General features: G+C 44.2%; 1 protein-coding gene and 1 non-coding gene across 2 annotated transcripts in view; one reads left to right on the forward strand and one right to left on the reverse strand.

Annotated features, from left to right (window-relative positions):
- PLCL2 (phospholipase C like 2) overlaps positions 1-25,969 on the reverse strand; it is a 256,524-nt gene extending 230,555 nt beyond the window's left edge. Inside the window, exon 1 of the mRNA XM_074371915.1 lies at positions 25,797-25,969. The gene's annotated coding sequence lies outside the window, so the exon portion shown is untranslated. The remainder of the gene's footprint in view (positions 1-25,796) is intronic.
- LOC123619977 (U6 spliceosomal RNA) lies at positions 22,676-22,782 on the forward strand. Its single transcript, XR_006728659.1, has one exon. It is a non-coding gene; the product is annotated as a U6 spliceosomal RNA (small nuclear RNA).
- Positions 25,970-26,298: the final 329 nt, after the last annotated feature.

Genomic DNA, 26,298 nt, shown 5'->3' on the forward strand with positions numbered 1-26,298 from the left:
AGAATTAAACTTGGGGAGCAATGGTCAACTTCCAACTATTGCCATCCAACATGGTCTAACACTGTGGTGTGTGTTGTGAAGCTGTGAAAAATGGGGCGGGGGAGGGGAGCCTAATGGGTTAGAGTCAAAATACTTGCTGCAGCAGAAGATAAATCTCATTGGCTTAACTCCACAAAGGTTTGTTTCCTGCCCTTGCAAAGTCTCATGCAGCTTAGGTGGTCCTATTCCACCTTGCAAGCTATGATGTCTGGAGCCTGCGGAATTCAGGAGGAGAACAGAGTAATAGAAGACACACTCCAGCTACGATCTGCTCACTTTTCACCAGCCAACAGCAGTCCTGTGACCACAGCTGACTGCAAGGCAGGCTGGGAAATGTGGGGGAAGGCACAGACGTTGGGTGGTCACCTACTGTCTTTGCCACCCAGAGAAACCACTGGGGACGAGATGATTGAAGACAACTGCTCCTTCATCCATGTGAGGCGGGAAGCCCCATAAAAAGACCGCCAGGAACCCTAGGCAGGGCCACTGCTCTCCTCCCAGCACCCCCCGGTTCCCTGGCCCAGAGGCACTATCTCACTTTTTGCCTCTAAAGCGGCTAACTTACACCTAGAATTCTATTGATTCCCTGAGCTCACTTCTGATTGGTTATTTCCTTCACTCCTGATTGGTTATTACTCTCACTTCTGATTGGTTATTACTCTCACTTCTGATTGGTCCACTTCCCTAACTTCTGATTGGTCCATTTGTAGTACTTTATTTGCATGGAGCTCACTCCTGATTGGTCTATTTCTACAAAGCTTGTTCCTGGTTGGTCAACTTCTGTTATACTTTATTTGCATACGATGTTGCAAAGTGTAAAACTGGCAGCCTATAAAAGGCCTGTGTAAACCGACAGATGGGGTCCAGAGCTTGAAGTGTTAACCCTTATAGGCCTGCTGGTGTAATAAACCTGAGTTGTCCAACTCTCCGAGTGCTGCTTGGTTTCTCGCCGGGATCCAGGTTGCTGTCACAACTGAGCTGTAACACACAGCTGTGACACATTTTTCTGCAACACATGCCCTCAGTGAATATTCCTGGAGGCCCTGTTTTGTGTCTGACCCTGTTCTGGATGCCAGGCAGACAGCAGAGAACACAATGGCTATGGCTCTGACCACCAGGACGTTTCTAGTGTACCGAGGGAGACAGACATCACACACACGCTTGTGCAATTAATTAACTTTCTGTGGATGTGGAAAGTGAAATTCAAAGCAAGTAGCTATTTATACTCTGGGTGAGGGGTCATTTGTCCACACTTTCCCCAGGCAATTCTGCTTGTAAATGGTCTGTGCGGTTTTCAGACCGTGGGTCATTGCCCCTTACTTATACGAGAGAAAGTGAGGCATAAAATAGAGATGCAAAGGCACCTCACCTGGACCGTATCTAGGGCATCCCCCGACCTTGCCGCTTCCTTTCCCCTCCACTCCTTCATCACATGGTAGCCAGAATGACCTTGAGAAAATGGAAGTCAGAGCATGTTACCTGTTCAGAGAACCATGTGGTTCACTCCCTTGCTTCCTGAAGGTCTTGGCTAAAATAAATGTCACTCTGTTACAGACGCCTCCAGGATACACCCCTCCATGAAATCACCCCCTCTTCTCCACCCTTGTCACTGCTTTTTTTTTTTCTTCCAAGATTCTGGCACTTTCTTCAAATTTTGATGCTAACACTGTCCCTCTCCTCTTCCTTCCTCTCCTTTCTTCCTTCCTCTCCTTTCTTCCTTCTCCTTTCCTCCTTTCTCATCTTTGTTCCTTCCTTCCTTTCTTTCCCTCTTTCTCTTCGTAATGGCTTTATTGACGTCTAATTCACATACCATACAATTCACCCGTTTAAACTGCACAAGTCAATGGTTTTTCAGTACCTTCACAGACTCGTGCGACCATCACCACAATCAATGACAGAACATTTCATCACCTCAGAAAGGAAACCTGTCCCCTTCAACAACCACTCTCAAATCCTCTCCATTCACTCTGGCCCTAATCCCAGCCCTAAGCAACTACTAACTTGCTTTCTATCTCTATATATTTGCTTATTCTTGACATTTCATAGGAGCAAAATCATATAAGCTGTGGCTTTTGTTACTGGCTAATTTCACTGAGCATAATGTCCTCAAGGCTTCTCCATGTCTCAACACTTCATTCCTTTTTATGCCTGAATAAATATTCCATTGTCTAAATATATTACACTTTGTTTATCCATTCATCAATTGATGGGTGATTGGGTTGCTTCCCTCATTTGGCTATTATGAGAAATACGGCTATGAACATTTCTGTGTAGGTTTCTGTGTGGATGTGTTTTTATTTCTCCCAGGTATATACCTAGGAATGGAATTGCTGGTCAATGGAACTCTGTTTGAGAAACTGACAGGCTGTGTGTCAAAGTGCTGAACCTGCTCACATTCCCACCAGGGATGTAGGAAGTGTCCGATTTTCCTACAGCTTTGTCAACACTTACTATTATCTGACTTTTTGATGACAGCCATCCCGATGGGTGTGAAGTGGTATATCTTTGTGGTTTTGATTTGCATTTCCCTGACGGCTTGGCCTCCTTTCTAGTGCTTTTTGTCCATTTGTGCATTTTTCTTTTTGTGGGGAGAAATGCCTATTCAGATCCTTTATTCATATTTTTAAAAAATTGAAGTATAGTGGATTTATAATGTTGTATTAGTTTCTGGTGTACAGCATAGCGATTCAGTTATACCTATATATATTCTTCTCCATCATTTAACTGGGTTGTTTGTCTTCTTGTTGTTGTTTGTTTGTTTGTTTGTTTTTTTTGGAGGGGGAGGTAATTGGGTTTTGCTTATTTATTTAGAGGAGGATCTGGGGATTGAACCCAGGACCTCGTGTATGCTGAGCATGTGCTCTACCCCTGAGCTCTAGCCTCCCCCTCATTTGTTATTCAGTTGTAAGAGTCCTTTATAGATTCTAGATGTAAGTCCCTTATCAGATATTTGATCTTTAATATTTTCTCCCATTAGGTGAGTGTCTTGTCACTTTCTTGATGGTGTCCTTTGGAGTCTAAAAGTTCTTAATTTTAATGAAGTACAATTTATGTATTTTTTCTTTTGTTGCTTGCGTTTTTGGTGTCCTGTCTAAGAATTCAATGCCAAATCCGAGATCAAGAAGATTGACCCCTATGTTTTCTTCTAAGAGTTTTAACATTTGGGCTTTACCTTCAGATCTTTGCTCCTATTTTGAGTTAATTTTTGTCTATGGTGGGAGGCAAAGATTCAAATTCATTCTCTCGCATTTGGCTATCCAACTGACCTTTAAGTTCATCCTAAGCCAGTACCACACTGTTTTGATTACTGTTGCTTTATAGTAAGTTTTGAAATTGAAAAGTGAGTCCTCCAACTTTGTTCTTCTTTCTCAAGATGATTTTGACTATTCAGGGCTCATGTAATTCCGTATGAATTTTAGGATCAGCTAGCACATTTCTACAAAGAAGCCAATTAGGATTCTGCTAGGGATTGCATTGAGTTCATAGATAAATTTGGGGAGTACTGCCATCTGAACAATGTTGCCTTCCAATCCATGAACATGAGATGTCTCTCCATTTATTTAGATCTTCCTTCATTTCTTTCAACATTTTACAATTTCTAGAGTATACATATTGAAATTCTTTTGTTAAATTTACTCCTAAGTATTCTATTGTGTTTGTACCTGATGCTATTGTCAATGGAATCATTTTCTTAATTTCTTTTTCAGGTTGTTCATTGCAACTGTATACAAATACCATTGATTTTGGCGTATCTTGGATCCTGTGACCTTGCTAAATTCCTTTACTAGTCCTTATCATGTTTTAGTGGATTCTTTAGGATTTTTATGTACAAGATCTGTCTTCCGCAAATGGTTTTATTTCTTTCCAATATGGTGTCTTTTATTTCATTTTCTATTCCTGTTATTCTTGACTTTTCTTACCTCTATGATTTTGCATTGGGCTTACCACTACCAAATGTACTGGATGTTTATCTATTGATAACTGCCCTTACTGGTATATAAGCTCCTAGAAAGCAGGTGACTTCTCTTTTCTGTGCACTGCCTTCCCAGGTTTTCTAGAACAGAGCCTGGCCCATAGTACGTGCTCAATAAATATTTACATTCTCCATTAGGTTTCAGGGGAACCCTCCAAGGGGACATCCTCCTGATCTCAGTCTGCTCTCAAGACGTGGGAAGCAGTTCAGAGCATACAGGGCTTATGTAGCAGGATGCATACCTTTTCGAGAATCAGTACAAGGCATTGCAAAAACACACCAACCACAAAATGCTGACTATTCACAGCCAATCAATTTGCATCTCAGGCTCCAAGATGGGGGTCTACAAGATTCTTTACTGCTTCCCTGACCTTAGTAACTGTGTCTATTACCATTACCTGACAACCTAAGGTAGAGGGACCTCTTGTGGCCACAAAGCAGTGGCAGGTGCTAAGGAATCTTTTGAATATTATTCCGTGGTAAGAGTCTCGAGTATGAAGACTCATTCAAGAGTTGCTACAGCCACTCCACTGGACAGATGCCACCTGCACAAAGACCTGTCCACATGCCCTCATCATATCTCCTGCCAACAACCCCTCTCTGGCCAGCATTTCTGCTGCATCACTCAAACCATCTTTTATTAGGATTAACAAAAGTTCACTAATCAGAGCCATGAAGAGTGACAGGAGAAGGTTTCTGTAAAACTGAGAAAAGGAAGAGCAAGTCTAGAGCAAAGAGTGAGTGGTTTGTGCTCCACGACAAGGTCTCCAGAACCCAGGCAGGAAACCAGCGGCGACCCAGGGAAACGGGCTGTTGATGACAGTGCATCTCTCCTCTCCTACTGCCCCCAAGTCAGAGCCACGGAGGGAGAATGTGTTACGGGGATTCTTTTGACTCCACTTCATTTATGAAAAGAAAACAAGCCCATTTCAGGTAACCTGGCAAAGTCAAGATTATGAGGCAAAGTACAGGAGACATTTGCAGACATTTAAAGCATGTAAAGAATTGTTCTCTTGAGAGGTCGTCCCTGGGCTCTGGCTTTATTTGACCCAGGGTAAGTTCAGGAAAGGCAAGTGCAATTTCCATGACACATGTCAGGGGAAATAAGCGCAATCCAAAGTATTCTTAAGGAGATGGAGGAGAGCAAGAATTGGTTGGCTGCACATGGGTAGTTTTTGTATGTTGACAAGTTTTGTCAATTTTCCCCATACTTTGGCAATTGAATGATAGAATAAAATGTTGGGATTTTTAAATTTACTACTCCTTTATTTGTTAAAAAAATTTTATTGAAGTATAATCAGTTTACAATGTTCTGTCTGTCAATTTCACAGCACAGTGTTTCAGTCATACATACACACATATATATATTCCTTTTCATATTCTTTTTCATTATAGGTTACTACAAGATACTGAATATAGTTCCCTGTGCTATACTAAAGAAACTCGTAATCTATTTTATATATAGTAATTAGTATTTGGAAATCTTAAACTCCCAATTTATCCTTTCCCACCCTCTTTCCCTCCTCGTAACCATAAGTTTGTTTTCCATGTCTGTGAGTCTGTTCCTGTTTTGTAAATAAGTTCATTTGTGTTTTTTTGGTTTCCACATATAAGTGATATCACATGGTATTTCTCTTTCTGGCTTGCTTCATTTGGAATGACAATCTCCAGGTCCATCCATGTTGCTACAAATGGCATTATTTTATTCTTTTTTATGGCTGAGTAGTATTCCATTGTATAAATATACCACAACTTCTTACCACAATACAGTCATCTTTCAATGGACATTTAGGATGTTTCCATGTGTTGACTGTTGTAAATAGTGCTGCTATGAACATTGGGGTGCATGTGTCTTTTTTGAATTAAAGTTCCTCCAGATATATGCCCAGGAGTAGGATTGCTGGGTCATATGGTTAAGTCCATTTTTAGTTTTTTGAGGAAATCTCCATATTGTTTCCATAATGGGTGCACCAAACTGCATTCCCATCAGCAGTGTAGGAGGGTTACTTTTCTCCACATCCTCTCCAGCATTTATCCTTTGTGGACTTTTGAATGATGGCCATTCTGATTGGTGTGAGGTGATACCTCATTGTAGTTTTGATTTACATTTCTCTGATAATTAGAAATATTGCGCATTTTTTCATGTGCCTATCGGCCATTTCTATGTCTTCACTGGAGAATTGCTTGTTTAGGTCTTCTGCCCATTTTTGGATTGGGTTGTTTGTTGTTTTGTTATTAAGTTGTATGAGCTGTTTGTATATTCTGGAAATTAAGCCCTTGTAAGTCACATCATGTGCAAATATTTCCTCCCAACCCGTAGGTTGTCTTTTCATTTTGTTTATGATTTCCTTGGCTGTGCAAAAGCTTATGAATTTAACTGGGTCCCATTTGTTTCTTTTTGCTTCTATAGATTTTTAAATCTTAAATTTGAAAATATCTTGTAAGCTATCATGTTTAAACTGTCTGGCTCAAAGTTCATAGTTAAGAGAAGGACCTAGAATACTAACTAATGCATGGAGTGCTTGACCTGCCCCAGGTACCGTGCATTTAGTTCTCCAGTAACCCCCAGGGGCAGCTATGATTATGAACCTGTTTTCCAGATGAACACACTGAGGCGAGTGATGTTATGAGCAAGTTGCCCGAGGCTTTACAGTCTATCTGGCAGGGCCTCAATTTGGACTTAATCGTCTAATTTCAGAGTTCAGACACGGCTGCAGTGTATCTTCTATGCCATTATAGTTTATGATAAGTATTCTACTGGATCTAAAAACCCTTAGTACACAACCTGCCGTGTTTTCGGCTAGGAAAGTGTCAACCAGACAAAGATGCCAGTTTGTGGGCTACTGAGAATCCACCCACAAGATACTTGCGTAGATAAGCCAAACACAAATATGTGTATATATATATAACAAATATGTTCAGGATAGGATTTCTTTCTTTTTGGTAATAGCCAAACTCTCCAGAGTACTTAAATATCCATTAATAAAGAATTAATATTCAATAGCTTATAATAGCCTATAATGAAAAAGAGTCTAAAAAATAATATATGTATAACTGAATCACTATGCTGTACACCAGAAACTAACACAACGTTGTAAATCAGCTATATTCTGCTTAAAAAAAGAATTAGTTAAGTAAATTATCCATAAGAATGGAATATTTGGCAACCATAAAAAGAACAAGCAAGACTGATCCACGCTGATGTGGCAACTTTAAAAGATGTGAAAAAATGTGTTTGTATTAATAACAAAGAATGTGCATCTAATTTTCTGTAAGGACATAGAAAAATATAACTGTGGTTAACACTGGGGTTAAGATAAAAGAGAAAACAACATGAATATACTTAACACTATTGAACACTATTGAACTAACTACACTTAAAAGTGGTTGAGATGATAAATTTTATGTTATGTGTATTTTACCACACTGAAAATTTAAAAATTAACGGGGGAAGATGTAGCTCAGTGGTAGAGCACATGTTTAGCACGTGTGAGGTCCTGAGTTCAATCCCTAGTACCTCCATTAAAAAGAAAGAAATAAAAATCTGAAAATTAGATAACCGAAAACAGACATTTACTTCACTTTTCATATCATTCCACTCTTTGATATCTGTACGTATTAATTTTATTTTCATAATTAGTCCAGTAAAAATTAAAGGAAATACATAAAGGAAAGTTGTGAGTAGTCAGAGGGACAAAAAAAATCACTTAACATCTGCACCCAGATGTATTTTTATTAATGTCTCATCATCCGAAGAGCTCTGAGAGCCAAGAGAACTTAAATTTATGTGCGATTTCAAGCGACGATATGGTCATCGTCAAAGTTCTGAAATAAACAGCCCCACTCCCTGAGAACTTCACGTCCCATCAAGAGCAGAGGGTCTCACTGAACATGGTCGGTGTAAAACAACGTCAGACACCACACCCACCTGACACACTTTCCTGGAATTTATTTCAGATTGTCTTGTTTGGAAGGACAGGTAGTTCTCCTCTGTAATTTCAGACTGTCCCTCCGAGAACACATTAGCCCGTGTCCTCCCTTTTCTTTAGTAGGCAGTTTTCTTCATAACCTTATATGGCTTTGGTTTTGTCTCTGCCCATGCCTTCAAAACATGAACCAGAATATAAAAATGCACGGGAAGCGTGCAGAACGTTGTCAATTACATGTGTCAAGGTGAAAGATAAAACATTAACTGCTAGCGTTTAAAGATTGGAATCATTTACAGGAAGTCGCGATTTCCAGCTTCTCTTGAACGATTGGAAGAGACAGCCTTGCCCTGCCGGGTCCCGCAGGCAGCCACGGGCTGGAGGTGAGAGACATCAGGAAACAGTCTCTCACAGAGGACATCACCCTCTGTGTTAGTTTTACTTTGATCAACCCTATCTTTAAATGAAAATATTGACTGAGCCTCAATCTGTAAGACTTCATCCCTGCCTCATAGACTTAAAGATCCTGTGAATGAAGGAGTCTCAACTTCTGGAGAAGACTTTGGAAATCATCTGGTTTCCAGTCCCTGCAAGAGTCAGAAGATGCGTAAACAGAGACATTGGCCAGTCTTTTGGGGGGGGAGGGTGGAATGGGGAAAACTGTGCACCCCATCTAAAGAGTGTGCTGTCTCAACTCCAGCCTGTGGTTGCCCACGGGACCCAGCAGGGCAAGGATGTCTCTTATAACTGTTCAAGGGAAGCTGGAAATCTAGCCTTTATGTAAATGATCCCAATCTTTAAACATTGGCAATTAATTCAAAACAATTTGAAAGTGAGGGCCAAACAAAACATGTCTCTTGGCTGAACTGACTGGTGACCTCAGATGGAATCCAGCTCTCTTCATTTTACGGAAGAGGCCCAGAGGGAAGGCAAGTCGCTAGGGCTGATTTGGGGAAGCAGCCGGGACCAGATACAGTGTTCCTCCCAATCCTATCCTCTTTCCTCAACTTTTCAGTTCTGCTCACAGCAGCAGACTAATTTTAGACAAGCATGTGACAAGTCCCCAGTCCAGCGCACATGTCAGGAAGCCTTCAGCCCGATGGGCTGGACCTTAACCACAGACAGAAGACCCAACTGACAAACTGCACCCTCTCCCCACTTAATTCCAGCTTGAGTCTAGCTCTCAATCTTTTGGGGTGGATATGGGGAAGAAAAGGAGAGGTGGAAATCTTATCCTAAGACAGTCTGTGGGCGGAATGGGAAAGTCTGCCTTTTCCGGTAGCAATGTTTTAAAATTACTAATTGTAAATGTGGCATTGCTTGGGAAGATCTTTTACTCAGCTTCCCAGAAAGCAGACACAGGGTCTCCATCCCTTGCACCGTGGCCACTTCACAGTATCAGGCTTTGCCAAGAGCTCATGTTTCCCGTGTCACAGGAGGAAATGAACCTGTTGGCGACAAACCTGGACTCTGGAGCCAGATGGCCCAGGTTCAAATCTCCATCCTGGAAATTACCAGCCATATGATCATGGACAAAGCAGGGGATGTCTCTGTGCCTCTATCCCCTCATCTGTAAAATGGGGACAAAATCTGCACTTCACTCATAAAACAGATGCAAGGATTCAACGTGTCCATATGCACACAGCACACGGCAGGCACCAGGTATGTCAGCTGCACTGTGGAAGCACCTAGGGAGCTTTCCAAAAATACTGATGCTTAGGTTTCACCCCAGGGATTCTGTTTGAAGGTCTGAGGTGTGCCTGGGCATCAGAGCTTGTCAAATCACCCCAGGTGATTCCAAAGTGCAGCTAAGACGGAGCACCTTCAATATAAGTGCTTATTAAGTAAAGGATGGTCTGCTCGGTGGTCACTTTATTTATTTATTTATTTATTTATTTATTTATTTATTTATTTATTTATTTATTTATTTATTTATTTTTGGCTTAAAATAATAGAAATTTATTGTCTTACAGTTCTGGAGGCTAGAAGTCCAAGATCAAGTGTCAGCAGACCATGCTCCCTCTGAAACCTACAGAGAAGAACCCTTCCCTGCCTAATCCTAGTGACGGTGGTGGTAATTAGGTTAATTTACTTATTTGTCTGTTTAATGGAGGTACTGGGGATTGAACCCAGGACCTCACGCACGCTAAGCACGTGCTCTACCACTGACCTATAATCTCCCCTCCCCATGATTGATTTTTAAAGCCACTAAAGTCCTCTCCTTCACTTAAGCACATGCTTTGTAATCTCTTTACGAAGCTCCCCAAGCAGTCATCTTTCAGTAGCATTCAGCGTGGAGGGCCACAAGGTCCTGGGCAGATCTCAGCAAAGAAGGTGAAATGCCTCTGGGAGCCCACCCATCTTCTCTGTGCTCCTTTCCCACCTCTGCCCCTGGCTTCAGGGCATTCAGGCAGTCCCTGGAGGTCCCGATCCTGCTGGGTGGTGGAAGATATACTGGTAAGAAGTCTTATGAGGGGAATAGGCACACATGCTTAAAAGAGGCATCTGTAAATCCAAGTCGTCTTCAGTGAGTGGAACAAGCCTGGGGAGGCATGAAGGGGGTGGAGGTGTATACAGGAGAGCTGGGAGCATGTCTTCTCCCATATCCCCAGACCTCACCAATTCCAATGACTCCGGCCAGTAGTGGGGCAGGGGCCTCTCACATGACTCTCCGGCATCAAAAGGTGGCACCTCTGAAATCCATCCTATCTGAGATGCTGACAGATTGTCTCGGAAGTATTGCTGATAAGGGGGAGGGTATAGCTCAGTGGCAGTGCACGTGCTTAGCATGCACGATGAGGTCCTGGGGTCAATCCCCTGTACCTCCGTCAATAAATAAATAAACCTAATTACCTCCCTCCACCAAAAAACAGACAAAAATAAAATAAAGGAGATAGAAGTATTGCTGATAGAGTGAACTATCATTAATTGAGTGAGTTACACCCTAAAAATGCAATGTGCTCTCAAATTAAATGGAATCATTGACTTCACTCCATCACTGTTACTTGCCCCAGTGTCTTTGGTGCTGCTGGTGATCAGAAACTCTAATGCCACTGGGTTGGGGTGGTGGGAGGCAGGGAATGTCTGCCCAGAAAGGGGAAATTTAGGAGGGAAGCTGTTAAACCAACTGAAACCTTGATGAGGGGGTGGCAGCATCTGTGGTTTGAAGCACAGATTAACCAAGTTCCTTTGCAAGGGTGTCTGGTGTTTTTTATAAGCCTCCAGGTTTTCCCTGGGCTCGGTATCTTATTAGTAAGCACTCTGTCGCACACATTTGTTCTCACGATAGAAAGTCGAATCTGAAGACTTCCGTGGTGATTCCAGAATCTGCCACTAGAAAAATGAGGAAGTCAGTGGACTAAGGGGAGATGCATTCTTTAGACGTCTCTAAATGAAGCGTCGTGAATGTCTCTGTACTCCAGCCACTGGACTGTGGGGCTTGGCCTGGAGAGGCCTAGGCCACCAGCCACTACAATCCCGTTATTCTGTCCTGGTTTGTCAAGATTTCTGGGATCTCCAGAAAGATAACAACAATTATAATAGCTCATACTTGCCTGGTGCTGACTATCCTAACCCTAAGCCCTCTCCATAAACGAACAGATCCAGTCCTGACAACAACAACAAAGAGGTAGGTACCTATTTGTCCAATGAGGAAACCGAGACACAGAAAGGTTAAGTGACATACCCCAAGTCACACAGCTAAGATGGGCAGAGCTTGGATTAGGATCCAGCCAGTCCAATGCCAGCTACACTGCCTTCCCAGAGAGTGTGTAGCCTTGCCCAGCAAGGCCTTTATTAGATTATGTGGTCAGGGACATGGTTTCAAAGACCCCCTTCCTCTTTCTAAGCCCCTCACAAGGATGATTCCCCAACCACCTCCCTCAGCTCCTCCATAAGTGACACTGTCTAAGTTGTTTCCCAGGAGATCTCTCATCTACCCACATCCCCCTTCCTCCTTCTATGCTCCGGTCCTCCTCTCCTGTCTCAGAGAACTAGAGATTCCCCCCTCTCAAGCCAAACACTCTCTGGCTGTGCTTTAAATCACGTCCTCCATCGTTTCTTTTCAGAACAGCCACATTCCTCAGCTGTTTCTCCCCTTCCTCCCCTAATGCCCACAGAAGTACAAGCATCTCAAGAAGTGTAGAGCACAGGCTCAGAGCTAGCTTGTCTGGGTTTGAATCTCAGACTTGGACTTTCTCTCTGTGTGACCTTGGGTGAGTGACTCAACCTCTCTGTGCCATTTGTAACTTGAGGATAAAAAGAGAACCATCTAATGGGATTGCTATGAAAACGTTTTTCTTTTCTTTTCTAAATTTCTTGTTTGGGGGAGAGGATAATTAGGTTTATTAACTCATTCACTTATTTATTTATTATTTATTTTAATGGAGGTGCTGGGGATTGAACCCAGGACCTTGTTCATGCTAAGCACCCGCTCTACCACTGAGCTATACCCTCCCCTGGGTTGCTATGAAAATTAAAATGAGTTCATCCAAGCAAGTGCTTAGGGCAGTGCCAGGCACATAGTTAGTGCTCTAAATGTCAATATATTATTTTTCTCTCACCTACTGGAGATACATTTTTGGCCCCTTTGCTCTGTGCACTTACTTTCCCACCTTCTTCTTTGATCCCAGTGACAGGTCACTCTCTAGCTCAATATCCTTCAATGACACCCCACTGTCGGCCCAATAAGCTGAGATATGCTGGCTGTATCCAGAATGTTTCCTCCCTCCTTCCCTGCGAGACCAGTGCCTATCCCTCCTCCTCCAGGCTCACGTTCCATGATGCCTCCTACAAGAAGCCTTCCGAGACCGCCTCCTCAGAAGCCTCTGCTTCCTTCCAGGGACCCTTGTCCCTGCCTCCCTCCAGCACATCTCCAGCACAGCCATCCAGTATGTGCTTGCCTTCTCTCACCTCATGTCCACTCTGTGTCTTCTTCTCTCCCTACAATTTCCTCTACAGCATGTTCTCTCAGTGCTAAACACTGAAGTGCATGTGAGACAGGAGGGAAGGGGGCAGGGCACAACCATTAAAAGGGTGACACAGCCATTAGTACCAAGGTGGTGGGAGCTCCAACTCCCAGAAGATCTTGAGGCCCAGGATGGTAGGAGATTTGACTTCTGGTAGACCTTGAGCTTCATTATAGGCTGACTGTAATATATTACCATGGTAAACGGCACTCCCAAGGGCACCATGACAGTTTCAAGGCTGACCATAAAAGGTCAAAAAGTGGGTGATGGCTCAGTTCCTGGGACTCCCAGCCCTTTCCCCAAAGTAGTTGGAATAATCCTCCCACACATTAGTATATGAAGTACCGAGCCCATAAAATCTAACAACGGAGCGCCTCGTGGCCTATCTCATTTTTCCTAGCTGACCCCGTGCTCTGAGTCTGCCGCTCTCCCTTCTGAGTAAGTTGGCCCGCACTCTGCTTATGGAGTGTGCATCTCCTAGGTCTTTCTCTCACCTTCTGAGACAGCCTGCACTCATTTATGGAGTATGCACCTCTCTGAATAAGTCTGCTTTTACTGTACCATGACTCATTCTTGAATTCTTTCCTGCGCGAAGCCCAGGACCCTCACTTGGCAGGGTGCCTCCCAGGGACTCTCCTGGGACCTAGGACGTGGCCATCCTCTCGCCCCACGTTTTTTCCTGTATCACATGCACTTCTCAGTCAATCCCTATGAAAATGGTCAGAGTCATTATCTGCAATTTGACAGAGCCTGGGGAGCTTCATAGCTTACTCAAAGTCCCACAGCCAGTAAGGGACAGAGCCCAGACCTGAAACCAGGCCACGGAGCTCATTATCTAAGCCTCCATGCTCCACGGCTGCTTGACTGACTATGTCCCTCCCCAGCCCTAACCCAAAACCCTGTGCTGCTCAGCATGTCAGCAGGTGCTGAGGAATGGCAACAATAACACAACAGCTCGTCCGAGTGCTAACCGAGTGCCCGGCCTTTTCTATGCACTTTACATGGATCAACCAATGCAATCCTCATAACAACCATTTGAAGTTACAAATTTGTATTTCCATTTTACAGGCAAGAAAATTGAGGCACAGAGCTTTAAATGCCCTGTCCAGTGGCAGAGCTGGGATGCCAACCCTGGGGCCTCACGGTCCATCACTTAATGCACATGCTTGCCTCCTAGCATGTCTATTTTGAATGAATGAATTTCAGGGAGGAAGAAAATCAAGAAAAAAAAGATGTCATTTAAAAATGGAATTTAAGAAACTTGCACTTTGTGGATATCCCCTGAACCAGAGGACAGGAACTGAGCCGGGACATTTAGCCGCATGTCCTGTTCTGCGGACAGGCAGGTCAGCAGGTGAGGGCCTGGTGCCCACAGCCACAGAGCACCTGGGAGAGGGCAAGAAGCACCAGGCAGCAGCGTGGGTACAGCTCAGTGGTAAAGCACGTGCTTAGCATGTGTGAGGTCCTGGGTTCAATTTCCAGTCCCTGCATTAAATGAATAAATAAATAAATAAACCTATTTACCTCCCCCTTCCCCCAAAAAAGAAAGAAAGGGGCCAAGCCAAAAAAAAAAAAAGAATAAGAGGCACCAGGTAGCACCCCTCCCTCATCCTTAGCTCCCTGCTTCCTCCACCCTCAAAGCCACAAGACGCTCACTTGGGTGGCCCTGGGCTCTTGGCTGATCCGATTTGACCTCCTCCAGGGGAAATTAAGAAGGCCTGCTGGCTTCCAGGCCTGCCACCCAGCTCTGGCTCTGCACCGGGAACACCAGCACTGAGTGCCGTGGTGAATCTGTGAGCTGGGGTGCCCGCCTAGGCAAACCCTATGCAACCTGCCTAAGGTAGGTGGCGTCAAGGAGGCCAGCTGGCAGAGGCTAGCTAAGCACCTCTCTGGGGCTCCATTCAGGAATGGACCAAATGTGCAAATGGACTAAACAGAGGCCTCGTTTCCTCTCCTTGTGATTATTCTGGACTCAGCTTGGACAAATACAGTTCTCGTTATCTCATTGTTATGCCTGAAACCTGCTTGGTTTGCTGATTCTGAAGCATCTGTTCTGTCCTTATCAGGACACCTAACCCCCTTCACTGTAACTGCCCTTCAGTGTTGATTTACCAGCAAATGGTAAGTAAGCTCCGTAAGGGCAAGAACCTTGCCTATTTCTCCAGGCTCCGTACCTCCAGGCTCACTTCCGTGCCCAGCAGGTATTCAAATATCTGTTGAATAGACACATGAGTAGGTAGGAGAGAGAGCTATCATAACAGAGCAGCTCGCGGATATCCAGCTATCCAGCCTTCCTCTCTGAAATTCCTGCTCCCCAGCGGTCAGGTGGGACTACATGACTTGTTCTGGCCAATGAGCTGTGAATGGAAATGGTGCATCATTTCTGGCTGGGGCACCAGTTGTTGGTACAAGACCCAGAGGGCTCCCTACTCCTCTGCCAGGCGACTGACAGTGTTCCAGGTGGTAGGCTTCTTCTCCACCTGGATCCCAGGTGTGACATGCAGTTTGAGTAAGAAATAAACCTTTGTTTGCAGCAACATGGGTGGACCTAGAGATGCTCATACTAAGTGAGGTAAGTCAGACAGGGAAAGACAAATATCATATGATATCACTTACATGTGGAATCTACCAAAAAAATGATACAAATGAACTTATTTACAAAACAGAAACAGACTCACAGACATAGAAAACAAACTTATGGTTACCAGGGAGGAAGAGGGTGAGAAGAGATGAATTGGGAGTTTGAGATTTGCGGATACTAACTGATATATATAAAATAGATAAACAACAAGGTCCTACTGTATAGCACAGGGAACCATATTCATAATAGCTTGTAATGAAAAAGAACATGAAAAAGAATAGATATATATATGTTAATTAGTAATTAACTGAATAACTATGCTGTTCACCAGAAACTAACACAATGTTGTAAATCGACTAAACTTCAATTAAAACGCGCACACACACACTCACACACAAACCTTTGTTGTTTGAAGCCATCAAGGCTTGGGGGTTATTTGGTATTTCAGCAAGGCCTAGTCTATCCTGACTACTTGATAGTCAGTCCATACGAGTTTGTCAGGGGCCTACAGAACTGAAGGTACCTGGTCAACCATCCGCTAGACTAGCTCAATAAAACTTCCTGCAATGCTAGAAATGTCCTAGATCTGCTCTGTCCAATACACTAGCCACTGGCCATATGTGGTTTTTAAGCACTCGAAATGAGGTTAGTGTGAGTGAGACTCTTAATTTTTAATGTTCACGTGTTTAATTGTGGCTATGGTATTGGATAGCATGGTTCTAGAATGTGCCGCAGCAGCAGATGCTGTAAAGGCAGCCCGCTGAAGCCCCTCTGACACCCGTGCCACTGTGGTGGACAGCTCCATGCCCACAGGCTGAGTCCCCCATCAAGGGCACTCTACTGTCCTTCTGGTCTACCTCCTGGGAGGCTGTAAAGTCCATGCAACTGTGCACAAAAGCACAGAGCCATGAGGATGGAGTGGTGACGCTGCCTGAGGCAACCTTCAGCCGTGGAGGACAGAAGGCAGGGGCAGTTCTCCCGCCTCCCTGTGCTCCGTGGGAAAAGTCTGAGACATGGTGGACATGGGTTTGACTGGTTTCTTCGAGACCCGCCAGAGAGCGCGCTACGGACATGAAATCGCTCATTCACACACCTTGTACTGGCCTTTCTCCCCTCCCCTCCTCCTGTAGCTCTGCTGCCTGGGGTCACCCCCACGGAGGCTGCCTGTACCCCACCCCTGGCGGCAGGGTGTTTTAGAAGGTATACAAACTAAGAGGAGTGGTTCTAATTTCCTGGGAACTCCAGGATGAAAGCTGCTAATTCTTTCCTTCTTGAGATGCTTTTAAACTCTAACTGTCTGATAATGGCACGCCTTTCCACATTTCTGAGCCTGCCTCTGGGACAGGTGAGGGTGATGGGGGCTGGCCACCAAAGGCAGGCCACAAGTACTCACAGACAGCACCCCTGGCTTTGGGCTTTAAGATGCAAAAAAAAGATGAAGCACCCTTATTAAAGGCCTTCTGAAACATGACCTTAGTTTTTATCAGCTTCGAGGAAAAGAGACAATTCAATCCCAATGGAATATTTAGAGACCGAGCTAAACATTTCAAAGCTCCCAATTGCATTTTCCCTCAGCCTGCGAGTTAAATTATCTATCCTAATGGCAATGCCTTCATTCAGGCTGCTGGCTCCCAGGGCCCCGCGGGAGGGGGGCTGTCTCTAATTTGCCAGGTAAAAGTGCCGTCTCTCCCCACTTGGTAGCGTGGATTCTGGTGGAGAACAATCTGTGGTGAGTAGGAAGGCCTGCAGAAGGGGCTGATTCTGTGGAAGAGCCCTGGCCAGGAAAAGCTTCAATGAATGCAATTATCACCCAATTCACAGGCGCTATTTAAGGGCCCAGGACTTCCCCGAGGCTGTCACTGGTATATCCAAGTGTACGTGCTTGTGAAAGGACACTCCGTTTTCGAGGGCCCACCACGGCCAGACTCCGGACTCGGTTTATATATAGAGTCTCTCTTAATCTGAGAGCTAGGGATTATCAGAGCCATGTTGTAGCTAAGGACTGAGGTCCAGAGACAATCAGGAAGTTGGATCTCAGATCCCAAATTTCCTGCGCTCTCTCGCTGTCTTTTATGTAATATTCAGGATATGTGGTACTCCCATCACTCTTTGGACAAAACGGGAAAAAGGAATGGCAGCAACCGGAGGGGCTTTTGTGAGTCAAGCAGAAAGGTTTAGGAAGAAGCACGTGGCAGGAGAAGGAGCACTGAATTAGGAAACAGATGCAGGTTCCAGCTCAGTATTCGCAAGACCTAGGTGAACGCCTCCTTCCCTCTGGGCCTCAGTTTCTTCTGTAAAATGAAATGGTCTGATGGGGGTCATCGCTACAGCTTCTACCTGCTCAGTATTTCCACTGGTCTGGCCACGCAGCCCTTGAGATGGCCAGCAAGAACCTCCCCAGGAAAATCACCCCAAGTCAGATTTTGTGTGTTTCAGCTGCTTTTAGATGAATTGAGTTTGGGTCACTATAGTCACAGTCAGGCTAAGTCAGGTGAGAACTTTACGGCTTCACTGGGGAGATGGTTCCATGTGAATATCTGCCCTTTTTCCCCCTCTAACAAACTGCTAACTTCAGAATAGATTTAAAGAAAATTGGCAGGGGTAGTACGGAGTTCCTGTGCACCCCATGGCCCGATCCCTCTATTATTAGCGTCTTTTATTCATGTGGTCCATTTATCACAACTAATGAGCCAATAATGATTTGTTATGGTTAACTAAACGCCCTGCTTTATTTACATTTCCTTCATTTTCACCTGTGGCCTTTCTCTGCTCCAGGATCCCATCCAGGATACATTTCATTTAGTATTTATGTTTCCTTAGCCTCCTCTAGACTGTGACCGTTTCTCAAATTTTCTTGTTTCATGTGACCTTGACAGTTTTGTGGAGGACTGAAGGGTATTTTGTAGAATGTCCCTCAATTTGGGTTTGTCTGGTGTCGTGGTGAGGCCGTGGTTATCAGTTTGCATCATACTATCAACATGACTTATCACTGTTGTTTGTTTTTTTAATTGAAGTGTAGTCAGTTACAATGTGTCAATTTCTGTGCACAGCATCATGTTTCAGTCGCACATATAAATACATATATTCCTTTTCAAATTCTTTATCATTATAGGTTACTACAAGATATTGAATATAGTTCTCTGTGCTATACAGAAGAAATTCATTTTTTTATCTATTTTTATGTATGTTAGTTAATATTTGCAAATCTCGAACTCTCAATTTATCCCTTCCCACCCCTATTCCCTCCCGTAACCATAAGATTGTTTACTATGTCTGCGAGTCTGTTTCTGTTCTGTAGATGAGTTCATTAGTGTCTTCTTTTTTCTTTTGTTAGATGACTTATCACAGTTGATAGAAACCTAGATCCTATGGCTGCGGTGGTGTTCGCCGTGTTTCTCCATGAAAAGTTCATTTCCCTCCTTCCCTTACCGTATTCTTTGGAAGGAAATCACTAAGTGCAGCCCACATGGACACCACACCACTTACTCGGCTGGAGAGCAGGCATTTTTGCAAAGTACAGCCATGCAGGCAATTTCTGCTAGGGAACAGCTTCAACTCTAAACCTTACTGCCCCAAAACATAGTCCCTGCATCCAGTCTTTGAAAGGGGCATTCCCTCACAATGGGGGCAAACTGCTCTATCGAAGTAGCGTCTAGCATGCCTTGCACAAAAGATACTGCTCAGCAGAGGGACTGCTCCTACTGTTTACGCGAGACCTGCTTACTGCTCACCCTCACCTGGAAATCTAATGCAGCCAAGCATTACATACAAAAAGCTCTTAGAAATCAATAAAGAGAAAAGTACAATTTATCTTTTCAAATGAGCAGAGGAGATGAACAATAAATTCACATAAGAGACCCAGATGAACAATAAATATACATATATGCTTGTATGTCAAAGAGTGTGGAGTAGCCACGTCTGAGGTGGGGAGGGGATGGAGAAATTAGACAGTACTCTCCCTTTCCACTCTATGACTTCTGAACATTAAAGAACATTTTGTATTCATTCTTGAAAAGCCATAAAATAACTTCTGAAGTAATGACACCCCAATATACAGGGTATGGCTTCTAATCCAACACTGGCTATAAAAGCTAAAAGTTGCTTTAAACGCTCTCTTTCACTTAACTTTCTTGCAGTGAAGGAGAGTCTGCAAGGCTTTGGGAACAGATGGCTGGTATTGTGAACCACGATGTGACTGTTTATTTGCATCTCTTAATTGGAAATTTCACATGCATGGTCACTCCACCTTACATGTTTATAATAAGAAATTATAGGTATTTTTCCTGCTAGGCTTACATGATTCATCAGTTAAGGTTATGATAGAGGAAGACCATTGTTCACTAGGCAGTTTTAGTACTACTTGCCATTAACTGGGGGGAAAAGTAGTCATGCAATTTCTAAGGAAGCTTTATCATTATTATTCTGTATCCTCTTGCTTCAGTTATATTATATAAGGATCTATGTAGACGTTCCTCTGGATGAAGAAGATGTTCAACGAAGACCATTCTGATGGCCCCAGGGAATCGAATCTGCAATCTCTACTTGTGAGAAAAATGAGGACTAACTCGATCCAAAATTTTATGCATTTCAGGAACATACATTCAGGAAGATAAATGTATGTTCCTGAAAAGATGACCCCTACATGAACACATGGATACTTTGGGCTGTTTAAATAAGAGAAAAGTAACGTGATAGTAAAATTCAACCTGTCGCTCCTGAGTAATAAGCATGCGATCCCGGTGTGTGCCATCGAAACACTGCAGGAGAAAGCGAGTTTGAGCTGCTGGCCAGACAAGGGCAATATGAGTTCTGTGTGATCCCCAGAGAAGGAGCCTCAGAAAAACCCAGAGGAGAGCAAGAGCAATCAATGCCCATGTATTTTAAGGTGTGATTTTTCTGGGCAGGAAAAAAATGCACACAGAAACACTACGCATTTGTTTGTCAGACAAAGGCGAGAGCCGTGGTCATAAGCCTTGACCTGTGAAGGATTGAATTAGCTTTGACGTTATTGTTCTGGGCCTCTGAATACCTTTGAGTCTGCCATTCACTGATGAGCTGAAGAAAATACATTCACACACATAATGAAACCTCTTCTGTCATCAAGCTGTTATTTAACTGTCAGGGCTGAGCAGCCAAAATAACTTGAGACGTTCCTGAGAGTGTGAGACCAGTACATCACGGAGGCTTAGGGGAGGCATAGGACTTGAGCCATCTTGGAGAGATCTAGACCTTTGAAGTGCTCCTTCAGGAAGTCCTGTAGGAAAATAGTCTGGGGGGTTTTCTTTTGTTTTGGGGACCTTGTGCCGACTCTATTTAGAGTGTGTAAATCTTTCAGATGCTATATTTGAACAAAAATTTTCTCCTATAACTTTCACTCCAAAAGAATTAAGATGAAAGTAAGGAGCCTTCAAATTATTTTACCAATTCCAAACCTTCAAGCAACTTCGCAGTATTTTTATTGGTGATCCACAGGGCAGCATTACCCAATTTGGTTACAATCTTTCCACTACAGTGGACTGCCAGGCTGAAAAACCACCAGGGCAGTGATGGGAATTATTTTTTTTTTTTTGTGATCTGGCAGAGATAAAATACAAAATAATATTCTGTTAAGTGTCTACCTCAGACCTTCCACATCTCTGGAGTTCTGATTCATCATCAGAACCCAGCCTAAGACAGTCTCTTTAATTGCTGGGCAGTTTATTTTGGAGAACAACCTCCTCAGATGTACACTGCACAGAGCCAAATGTTCCAGTGATTCATTTTTCAATTTCTCGCACCAACTTCTGCCAGAAAATGCTCTTAATGTCCCACCAAGCTGGTGGGGTTTCTGTTGATCTATCTGATAATGTGGAAAATATTGTTGCTATTAGGAATCAAAAAGGACTGAAGGCGTTCTCCCTACAAAGGTCAAAGGTCTGCCGGCTCTCTCAAGTGTCTGATTTGCAGCCAACCTGGGAAGTCTGTGGTCCCTTCCTGCCACACAGTCAATAGACACCTGACCCGTTGCAGCTCATATCAGCCCTTGTCCAAACCACCACGGCCAATAACAACAAAATACACTGTCCAAGTTAGCCTTTTTTGTGTTTTGGTCAAAGACGTGAAGAATTGAAACTTACCAGAAGACAAAATACTTCAGTTAGATATTTCCCAAGCTTCAGTTATTTGCATATCACATTAGAAACCTTCCCCACATTAGAGAACCACTATTCTATTAGGTTAAACCATATAAAATGACCAACATTTGGGCATGATCTACAAAATCATAAATTTCATATGGTTCAATCTAATATTTTTTACTTAATGTTTTTCTAAACTTAAAACCCTAATTTCATCCAGCAATTGTGCTCCTTGGAATTTACCCAGAGGAGCTGAAAACCTCAGTCAACACAAAAACCTGCACACAGATATTTATCGCAGCTTTATTCATAATTGCCAACACGTGAAATCAACCAACTTGTCTTTCAGTAGGTGAAAGGATTAATAAACTGTGGTACATCAGACAATGGAATATTATTCAGTGCTGAAAAGAGATGAGCTAACAAGCCATGAAAGACATGGAAGAACTTTAAATGCAGATGATTAAGTGATAGACACTGACATAAAAAAGCTACATAGTGTATGATTCCAACTACAAGATATTCTGGAAAATGAAAAACTATGAAGACAGTAAGATAATCAGTGATTGCCAGGGGTTAGGAGGAGGTGGGGAGGAAGAGATAGTGCATGGAGGATTTATGGGTGATGAAAATACTCTGATACTATAAAGACAGATGCGTGTCATTATCCACTTGTCCAAATCCACAGGACGTGCACCAAGAGTGAACCTAGTATAAACCATTGTCTATGGGTGATGTGTCAATGTAGGTTCATCAGTTGTAACCAATAGACCACTGGAGGGAACACTGATTAACTGGGAGATTATAAATTAGCAAGGACAGGTGGGTATATGGAGAAATCTGCGTACCTTTTTCTCAGCTTTGCTGTGAACCTAAAATGCTCTTAAAAAAGACACAAAAACAAAACAAAAAAATTCTGTCTGTTTAAAAACAAAACAAAAGCTTAAATACTGCTATTCTGGGCTTCAAGCACAATGTGGTAGAAAGTATCCAAATAGCAGTACTTGCCTTCCCTGGAAGGCCTGGATCAATGCCTTCCCCGTCTGCGTGCCTTTCTCTCAAGAAGTGGGGTCCTGCTTGCCTCGGCAGCACCAGTACTCAAACTGGAGCCGTACAGAGAAGGTTAGCACGCCCCTTGTGTGAGGATGACATGCAAATGAGTGAAGCGGCCCATATTTTGAAATGCCATTTGTAGCAACAGAGATGGACCCGGGATCGTCATACTAAGAGAAGTCAGACAGAGAAAGACAAATATCATATGATAGCACTTATAGGTGGAATCCAAAAAAAGGGACACAACTGAACTTGCTTACAAAACAGAAACAGATTCACTGACATAGAAAACACACTTATGGTTACCGGGGGGAAGTGGGATGGAGGGATAAATTAGAAATTCAAGATGTGCAGATATACATTACCATGTATAAAATAAACAGCAAGGCCCCACTGTATAGCACACAGAAGCATCGATACCTTGTAATAGCCTATAATGACAAAGAATATGGAAAGGAATATATACATGTATACCTGAAACATTATGCTGCACACCAGAAATTCATACAACATTGCATACTGACTATACTTCAATTTAAAAAAAAAAGGAGGTCGAGTCCATTTCTCCTCCCCCTGAATTACACTGGCTTTGTGACCGTCTCGGACCAACATGGCAGGGTAGGGTAGTTCCAATTCTGAGCCTTGCTTCCAAGAGGCCTAGCAGCTTCTACCTCACTCTCTACAGAGAAGCCAGCAACTCTGTGAGAAATCCGACCACCCTGAGACCCCTGTGCTGTGAAGAAGCCCAGGGGTCAGTCACATGGCTGGGGGTCACGTCGGGGAGAACAGAAGAAGGCAGCAGACAGGTGGAAGCACGCCCCCAGAGGCACGACTCCGGCTGAACCATCCCCGTGGGCTCTCTGCAAACTGAGTTCTTTTAGCTGGGCCCTAGGCTAGGTGAGGTACCCAAGAGCACCTCTCTGCCACGATCTATCTGAATTCATGGCCCACAAAATCAATGAACATAGCAAGGGACTTGTTGCTGTAAGTCACTGCGTTTGGAGATGGATAACCAAAACGCTCTGCTTGAGGAGATTTGCCTGGTGGTTCAGACCACAGATCCTGGAGCCAGACGGCGATGTGGATACTTACCAGCTGGGAGGCCTTGGGTGTATGATGACCGTGCAAGACTGCCCCACTGGAGGCCCCCAGTGGGCCGTGACTTCCAGTATGCACGCCCTTGGGCAGTGCCTCCCACCCTGCCTCCGGGTGGGCCAGTGGGACGTTACCTAGTAGGAGCCACCAGGTAGAGGACTCTGGCTCTCTGACCGAAGAGGTAGCGGGTGTGGAGAAGGAGAGAGACACCCAAACAGCCCCACATGGCCCAGCCCTTCCAGCTCAGGCGCCCGACACGTGAGAGGAAGAGCAGAACTCGCTTGCCGAGCGCGGCCCACGCCACAAACCAAAAGAAGTAATAAATCAGTGCTGTCTAAAGCCACTCAGTTTAGGGATGGTATGTAACACAGCGATAAATAAATAGAAAGAGTACCCATGAAATAATAAATACGATAAAATCATATTTTACTTACCACACATTAAAATTTGTAAAAAGTCAATCAATGCACCACCTAAATTATCTTATGGACCATCAAATAATCCACTTACTTGACTTTGGGAAATATTGGCTTAATGGAACAATAACGATGATTAATCATAGCAATCATTAATTGAATATCTATTCTTTTCCAGATTCTGGGCTAAGTGGCTTATGTACCTAATCTAATTTAACCCTCCCAACAACCCTATTGGGTAGGCATTGTTACTAGTCCCATTTTGTAGATGAGGTAAGTGAAGTTCAGAAAGGTGAAGTAATTTGCCAAAGGTCACGCGAGACAGTTGATGTCATTTACAACTTTTTTTTTCAAAAGAATAGAAACTTTCTTTGATCTGGAAGCAAGTGAATGAGATCTACTCTCTCTATAAATGTGTTTTTGAACATGTAGCTATGAACTGCTGGTATCTTTCTTATATTGTATGCAGGGTCTTCTTCAGGGATAGAGCTGCCTTCTTCGTCAGAAGATTGGCTACAGTCTCCTTGCCCCCCACCCACCCATCTCCACTCCTCCTGGGGAGCTGTCAGGACCACCGTATTGTCCTCATCAGAGCCATTCTGATTCTAAAAACCAACAGTATATATATAAGAACTGCTCAGTTTGGGGCTGAGTGCTGGGGTGAGAAGGGAGGGTAAAATCTGACTCCAAGCCTCAAAGACAATTAGTCCACACACCAAAATAGATGCTGGACAAAGTAAGTCCATTTAAATTACATGTGGCATTTCAAAGAACAGGTATGTTGCAGAAATTGGGAGGAAGAGAAAAAAACCTGGGGCAGGGGGTGCTGAATGGAAAAAGCAACCCTTGCATATCCCAGAAGCGAGCATAGCTTTTGCAAAATTGGAGCTGGGAAGAGAGGGCACTCGAGGTAAAGAACACACCCTAGGAAGAGATGGTGGTGAGAACAGTCACGGGGCAGAGACAGATCGGGGACAGGAAATAAGTTTGGATCCACAGACCGGAGCACTAAACAGAGACCACGCTGGGGTGACCTCAGATCCCCAGCCCAGCACAGAGCCCGGCACGTCGTAAGTGCAGTACTCATTGAATACACAGGAGACGGGTCCTCTCCGTGGGCATAAGGAAAGAATCACCCATGGAGTATTTGTGGGTAGAGGGCTGGACTGGAGAGAGGAGGTACTTCCAAGGACTATCCAAGGAGGGGTGTCAGAGGCCACACCCACGTCCTTCCAGGAGGGTCACTGGGGGCGGCGCAAGGAACCCAGGTGGATAAAAGGCCGAGGAGAGGGCACCCCTCCTCAATGGGGCCCCACTAGTCTGGATCAGGGGCTTCCCCGGCCTGCCCCAGCAGGTGTCCGACACCCAGAGGCTTGCTTATTCCATCCCCCAGAGACTTAGGCAGCTCCATGGCCACTTCCTTCACTGGCCTCATTCAGAGCTCAAGAACTGTCCTCTCTCTTCCAAAACCAACCTTGGCTTCACAGTGGCCCGCTTCTTCCCTCCAGCAATGGCCACCTCCTTGGCCCCCCTAATTTCCCCTAGGCCTGACCCACAGTCACAGCCTGCATCCAGGCTGAAGAGGCAGCGAGGTCCCAGGGCTCCCCCGGAGGGGACTCTGAACACTCACTGCGCTTTGGAGGTGTCCAGTCTCCATCAGCCCCCGGGGTCTGCGCGTTTCCCTCAAAGCCCTTTGACCAGGCCGAACCGCATGCCACGCCTGATGGCCACCGGGTGAGACCCTTCTGGAGCAAAATCAGCAAAATCCAGACAGGCCTTGACTGCCTGACCATCCGAGCCTCCCGGCACTGGCACGATGTTTTCACGAACTTTCTTTGTTCTTCAGGGAACAGTGAGCTTCGGTTTGAGGTTACCTCACAGGAAAAACAATCTGATGTGCGATATGCCAAAGAGGCCGCCGGCAGAACAGGGCGCGCCGATCCGACCTGGCTCCAGTTAAACAAAGCTGGACTTTTCCTCCTGAGTTAGGCTAAACTGTAGCCCGAGTTTTTTGGTGAAAAGAAATCAGCTGAAACTCCAGCCGAAGGCTGACCCCTGGGAAACCTTCTAGGAGAATTATAAATAAGCAGAGGAAATCGTTCTGGGGCTCTGCAGAACTAGGAAAGCAATTT

This window comes from Camelus bactrianus, chromosome 1, assembly GCF_048773025.1.
Source record: "Camelus bactrianus isolate YW-2024 breed Bactrian camel chromosome 1, ASM4877302v1, whole genome shotgun sequence".
NCBI lineage: Eukaryota > Metazoa > Chordata > Mammalia > Artiodactyla > Camelidae > Camelus > Camelus bactrianus.